The sequence below is a fragment of the Cibotium barometz genome, chromosome 10 (genome assembly GCF_041138505.1).
Source record: "Cibotium barometz isolate CiBa-2024 chromosome 10, ASM4113850v1, whole genome shotgun sequence".
NCBI classification, from domain to species: domain Eukaryota; kingdom Viridiplantae; phylum Streptophyta; class Polypodiopsida; order Cyatheales; family Cibotiaceae; genus Cibotium; species Cibotium barometz.
In genome coordinates this window covers 4,697,075-4,704,466 of record NC_141055.1, presented here as the reverse complement: position 1 = coordinate 4,704,466, position 7,392 = coordinate 4,697,075, and positions in this window count along the sequence as shown.

The following is a 7,392-nucleotide window of genomic DNA, read 5'->3' as shown; positions in this document are numbered from 1 at the left end:
CTTTACAATTGTCAAAAGAGTGTGATAGAGGTAAATCATATCTTCCGAAAGGAATATTTCATCTACTTACAATTGTTTTTTGTAATTTTAAGACATCAAAATAGCTAAAAAACGCCAATGTGCTATGAAAGATTAGGAACAACCCTGTATGGCATTGAATCTTTTTGAAGTAAGTTTTGTGAATGCTATCAGGATTGGTATGCTCACATTGGAAATCAAAGATTTGAGGCATCATATGATGCTGCAGGCAAGTGGGCTAGAATCACATCAGTGGCTTTGGAAGTACGGTCGGATATGGAGGTGCTTGGTAGGCCACTAGTGGAGTCTCAACCTTCTTCTGAAAGAGTCACTTTGATGCTACTGCGGATTTTACTAGTGCAGCTAACTATCTTTGTTGGGGTATCTAATTTTCTAAAGGCTCGATGCCTTCACTTGGGCTTAAAAGAAGCCATGCACATTGTGTGGTGGAACCATGGAGGGATACCATGAAAAGTCCAGCGAATGCGAAGCTGTATGAAGGGGCTTGCTGTGTGAGCATTGTGTTTTGAGGAATATAGTTTCCTTTTCAGGTCTGCTACTGTGTTCTTTGGGTTAACTTCTTCAAGCTATATCCCTTACGAGTTGCACAGTTACAAATTCTCTAGTTGCTTACATGAACAGATATATTGCTTTGCTGCTAGCAACTATGCCTTCTCCCATTGTCCGCCACTAGCTATACCCCTTATGAGTTGCACAGTTACAAACTCTCTAGTTGCTTACATGAACAGATATATTTGGCAAATATGCCTTCTCCCATTGTCTGCCACAGGCTATATACCATTCAAGGAGTTGGAATTTAAGTTAGCTCAGTCACAGGTTTTCTATTTGCTTGCATGAACAGATGTATTCCATTGCTGCTTGCTACTATGCCTCGATTTCACCACTCATATAAGAGAGCTATTTAGTAGTTGTCTCTTTGGTGCAAGTGAGCTAGGAGACTTTCCTACTAAAATTTGTGTCATAGAAGGTCCCAGCTATGTTATGATGGTTAGTGCTAGGCTTCATTATGGCTGAGTCTGCCTTGTATCTCCGGAGCTCTGACAGAAACTCAGTACACAGATCTTTGTATGAATATATGTTGTTATGTGTGTGTGCGCGGGGCCGGGGGGGTGCAAGAGCATATATTGATACCAAGTTCTACACTAACTATTGGGCACTTATGACGTTAGTGGGGATGTCGTAGTATCTAGTCCATACTATGCATGACGAAGTTGATGGTTTATTATCTTGTGGATGACTACCATGAGGCTATAATTTGCACTTTCTTATAAGTTGAATTTGGGCATGTTCTTGGATTCATCTAGGTACATCTTTATGCTGGACATGCAAATTTCACATTGTGAAGTTTTCGTCCAAGTTGCAGACAATTGATATTGTGTTAATTCTTTCTATCTTTAGTGGTGCATATGCCCTATCTACTACCTTTTTGTTGTAATTATTCATTCTATTTGTTATGATGGTTAGTGCTAGGATTCATTATGATTGAGTCTGCCTTGTATCTCCGGAGCTCTGATAGAAACTCAGTACATAGATCTTTGTGTGAATGTATGCTCTTATGTGTGTGTGTGTGCGCGCGTGGGGGTGGCTGTGGGAAAGTATTGAGAAGCTGCACCTTCGACAAAGTCTTCTTTCGTTTATGGTAAGGTTAATCATCATGTATGTTCCATAATATTTGTGTTATGTCTTTTTATTAATACTTACATGTTTGTGTGTAGGTTCACAAAAGATTTTTAAGAATGAAAATGATGTCTGCATTGCCTGTTGAATATGATGGAAATGCATCACCATCTTACATGATGCATTGTCCTTAGTTGAGTGCTCTCAAAAGCGCAAACTAGATTATGCTTCTCTCCACCGTTAGATTAATACTTTTATGACTTAGTACATTGACTATTTACCTCTTTCATTTGTTTGGATTATTGATTTTAAAATTTTTTATTTAGTGGAATGCTCCCAAAAGTGGAAACTACATTATGCTACTGGTTAGATTGATCCTTTATAAGTTAGAACATTGATTACTTTAGCTCTTTTGTTTATACTAGTGGCATATCTTGTCTTCGATGGGTAGGAGCTACTATGCTATGAATGCCATGGGGAGGTCATGGGACCCACAACTCCCATCACACCAATCTTGATTTATGGCCAAAGGATCTAGTGGTGTGGCCCATCTTGGGCACGCAAAAAGATGTGCGTGTGTACATTGCATATGATTGGTACCTTTGTAAATTTTCAAATGTCGTGAAAAAGAATATATCACAAAAAGTAAAGTAAAAAACATTAGATACGTGAGATCAACCACACCCCCCCTCCCTCCTCTCTCTTGTCAAGGATAGGTATAATAAGTTTCTTTGAGTGTTTATCTAGGGTTCAATTTGTTAAATTCATTGATTTTTATTTTTGCTCTCTCTCTCTCTCTCTCTCTCTCTCTCTCTCTCTCTCTCTCTCTCTCCATGGGCACCAAAATTTGAACCTAGTCACTATAAAAATAAGAAGCTGATAAACTAAAAAACCAAAACATCTAACCCTAAACCCAACTATGTATCACTAATCTAGTCTACCACATGTATCTTATCTTTAATTTCATGTATAAAAATATGTGTATGTGTGTGTGTGTGTGTGTGTGTGTGTGTGTGTGTGTGTGTGTGTGTGTGTATAGATACATACATACATATACATATGTATATACATATACGTATGTATATGTATATGTATATGTATGTGTGTGTGTGTGTGTGTGTGTGTGTGTGTGTGTGTGTGTGTATACGTATGTATATATGTAAACGTGCACATACATACTAATTAGTCTAGATAAAAATGATAAATATGCTTACACACACATATATATGTGTAGATCCATGTATATAAATAGATGTTTATATTTATAACTACATTTGTATTTACATGTATATGTGTGTGTTTTTATGTGTATGTATGTTTGCATGTAGGTGCCAATGCATGTATGCACACATGTATGTATGTATGTATGTGTGTTTATGTATGTATGGATGCATGAAAGATGCATTATATATGTATGTGTATGTGTGCTTTGTTATTTAAATAAAAAAAATTTAAAAATATATACAAAACATAAAGTAGCTTATTTATTGATAGGCATATTTCTTTGCTTACAAATATGTTTGAAATAAATATTACCTAATATATACAAATATTGATTTAAATGCTAATTTATATAGATAGAACATTAAAAAGCATGCGCATTTGCCTCTCTCTCTCTCTCTCTCTCTCTCTCTCTCTCTCACACACACACACACACACACACACACACACACACACACAGATCTACAATAAAGAAATGTATAGATAATTTCTTTCTCTCTCTCTCTCTCTCTCATACACACACACAAATTCAATCAACTGTCTCTGTATGGACAAAGAACTCTCTCTCTCTCTCTCTCTCTCTCTCTCTCTCTCTCTCTCTCTCTCTCTCTCTCTAACGAACACACACACACACACACACATGAACTCCCTCCCTCTCTCTCTCTCTCTCTCTCTACCAAGCCATCACTTGCAAACCTCTCTCTTTCTCTCTCTCTCTCTCTCTCTCTCTCTCTCTCTCTCACACACACACACACACACACACACACACACACACACACACACACACACACACATCTCTCTTAACTTATACAATTTTGCTACCTAATTTTTCTAAACTAAGGGTTTTTATTGGACCCCTGAATTTTCTAACCTGTTTCTCTGAGAATTTTGGGAACTTGTGGGCTGTGTTGAACATGTTCTTTAACCCAATATTGGGTCACTTAATGACTAAAGGCTAGAATTTCTGTTTCATTCATTTTCTGGTATGAGCTGAGAACAACACTGGCTAGCATCGGCCTCATCTAAAAAGGGCAGCTATACTAGAGGCAATATTCAAACAATCCAGTTTTGAAAGCATATAAGCTGCAAAAAATAGTTCAGCAGTCTGAGCCTGCAGTTCAAAAGTATGCATGCCAAAGCAACAGACAAGACCTCCTATAATCATAGCAAGAGGATGTGTGAAACTGCACTAGTATCAGCATATCATATTATGTGCATCATAGTATGTGAATCATACTTAATATCTCAGAATGTGTGAAGCAGCATATCAAAACCTTCTACATGCAATCAAGAGAATCCTCTGCACACACAGCAACCTACAAATGCCCAAACCCCATCCAATATGCAGGGTACCCTCACATCAACAAAAGAAATAAGTCTCATCATGGTAAAAATACCTCTGCAGGATTTTGTCAAGCAATATCTAGGTCCATGTCTTGTGGACATGTATTACACATTAATCATTAGAAGTGAAAGTCCAGAGGACATCTATCCCAAAGAGATGAAAACAAATAAAGTCCCTAATACAGAGCTCCTATGTTAACAGCATACTAGTATTCAGACCCTATCTGCCCAAGTAGTAAGCCAGGGTTTACCATACATCATGAAACCAATCAGATTATTTAGTACATAAGCCACAGGTTCAGATGTGGAACCATTCTATGATGAGATCAAATAATGGCATGTAGTCTGTACAAGTAATGCATTCCACTAGCAATTATCTCTTATGTGCTATGTAATCATTAGTGAAAAGCAAAGGGTTTTAGAATAGAGCGATTATCCGAATTAAAGACATTGTGCAACCATATTAGGTAAAAATAGAAATTCAAATATACATTGCACCTGTGAAGAAGAACCTGAGTACGCAATACATAAGCAGACTAGTGAGTGTGTGCCACTCACCCCAAATTTATCTTGATTTATAGTAGCAAATCCTCAGTCGAGGCATCTTCATGCATCAGCAGCCCATGTGGCCTCTCATCATTGCAGGCATATAGTGGAGTCTTAAATAGAGCAGTCCAAAAGCAGAAACGGTGCCATCATCTTCTCTGTCTAGTGTAACCCGTCTCCTCATTGTAGAGCTAGAGTTAGGTTTAATATGATAACAATAAAGTTACTCAAATTGTGTTAACCAATAAGTTATATTTTGGGACTCCTCCAAGTTAAAGTATATAGCCTGGTGCCCACATTAAAGTAAAAAGGTTATCCCAAGCAATAAATAGAAAAGATTTGACATTATGAGAGGTATGATGTGTGTATTGTGCGTGTGCGTGTGTGTGTGTGTGTTCTATAGCAATAAAAAAGCCAAATTCATTTATGGTCTCCAAATGAAAATCCAAGACCACGAGTCTTACTACTCATGTCATAGGTTGACTTAGAGGTACCTTGCATATTATCAGGGTTCTGGGCATTACTAGTTTTCTATGTGCAGAGAATTAGCTCTATCACACCTGTGTGGTTCTGCTATACTGCTTCACACATTCTAGTTCATGCTTTATGATTCATATACTCTGTTGCACATGGTATGCTGTGATGCTAATGGGACTGTTTCACACATTCCCCCCTTGCTCTATGACTGTGGGTGGGCCTGTTTGATGCTATAACATGGACATTCTCTACCTTGCAGGCTCATACTTATAGAATTTTTTCTTATTGCTTGTAGTATTTCAGATTGTATAGGCTAACTATTGCCTCTAGTAGCTTGCCTTTTTGATAATAGGATTTCTGCTTATCTTGGACAAGCCAGTATTGCTCCTAAACATTAGTGGCTTGATACTGTTGGTTTTTGAATTTACTCTATTGAAATTTGTTTATTTGCTGCAAGTGTACTTGATTGGGCTAAGTGCTCACCCTTTTTGGCCAAGTGCCCTTTTTCATATACTATTAGAAGGTAAGTATGCTAAAAGTGCACACACACACACACAACACACACACACACACACACACACACACACACACACACGAACTCCCTCCCTCCCTCCCTCCCTCCGTTCGTCCCTCTCCCTCCCTCCCTCTCTCTCTCTCTCTCTCTCTCTCTCTCTCTCTCTCTCTCTCTCTCTCTCTCTCTCTCTCTCTCTCTCTCTATTTTCCTTCCAACCGTCACCTACAAACCTCTCTCTCTCTCTCTCTCACTCTCTCTCACTCACTCACTCACTCACACACACACATATACACACGAACTCCCTCCCTCCCCCCCCTCTCTCTCACTCTTTCAACACACACCTCACCTCACCTCACCTGTGTGTGTGTGTGTGTGTGTCCACCATAACAACATAAGCAAACATAGACGTGCAAGTTACGGGGGCGTCTATAATTGCATCTATACTCACGTCTATAAACGTGTCCAGTTCCTTTGAAGCTAGACACGCTCTTATAGACGCGCAAGGTACGTGGGCGTCTATAATCACGTCTATAATCACGTCTAGTTCTTTTGAAACTAGACGCGAGTTTTGCTGAACTATGTGCACAAGATTTTGATAATATGCATGATTTTTTGGTGCATTATATACAAATGAATATCCAGAAAGCATATTTGCAGGAAAGAGAGAAAAAATAGGTAAATCGAGTAATGTGGTGAAAGGGATGGATACATATGCAAAGGCTTAGGTATATCAAGTAATGCCATGAAACAATCTAAAGGACAATGATTCAATCCCCACATCTTTTCATCAAAGTGAAGCATCAAAGTGAAGCTTAAAAAAAAATCTTGAACCTTCACGGTTGGATACATGTAAAGGCTCGGGCATATGAAGTAATTCCATGAAAAGTAGTCCAAAGGTGAATGATTAAGTAATGTCACGAAAAGCAACATATCACAATAAATCTATACATGTAATCTCAAAAAAGCATGAATCTTTACATGTAATCTCAATTTAAAACATAATAGCAACATTTCACAATAAATCTATATTGGGCTATCTATGTCTTATTTGTCTAATTGTAGTTTCGATAATAAACATATTGGAATGCCATGGACTGATGTGGAGGACACATAAATAAGGTGATTTTCGAGACTCGCATCATGCATTGTGAGTCTTGTCGATTCAAAGTGCACAAATCCATCTCATATTATCCATGTCTCATTTCTCTAATTACAGTTATGAATTACTAATAAAACAATCAATCAACCACCAAGAACAAATAACCAAAAGGAAGACCATAGCCATAATAAAAGTACAATGAAAGAACTAGAGTTCAACCTCATCTTCAATGAGGGGTTAACCCTTGCTAAAGTATCTATCTCAATGTCCATGGCTATATCCAAATCTACAAAGAGATCAATATTCCCACTACTAGAATTGTTAGATATCCGTAACGCCGGGTGTTACCACAGGAGGGGACGGCCTCTGGCTCACCACCCAGCCATAGAGGAAGAATGAGGATTGCCCCTCATCCCCCAGGCTATATAGTGTGTGGCCTGCCGTCCACACTAGCCTGGCCGCCCATGACTCCGCATGGGCGTCCTCTCCCACTGAACCCCGGACATGGCCATCCGGTCTGCCATCGGTCACAGGC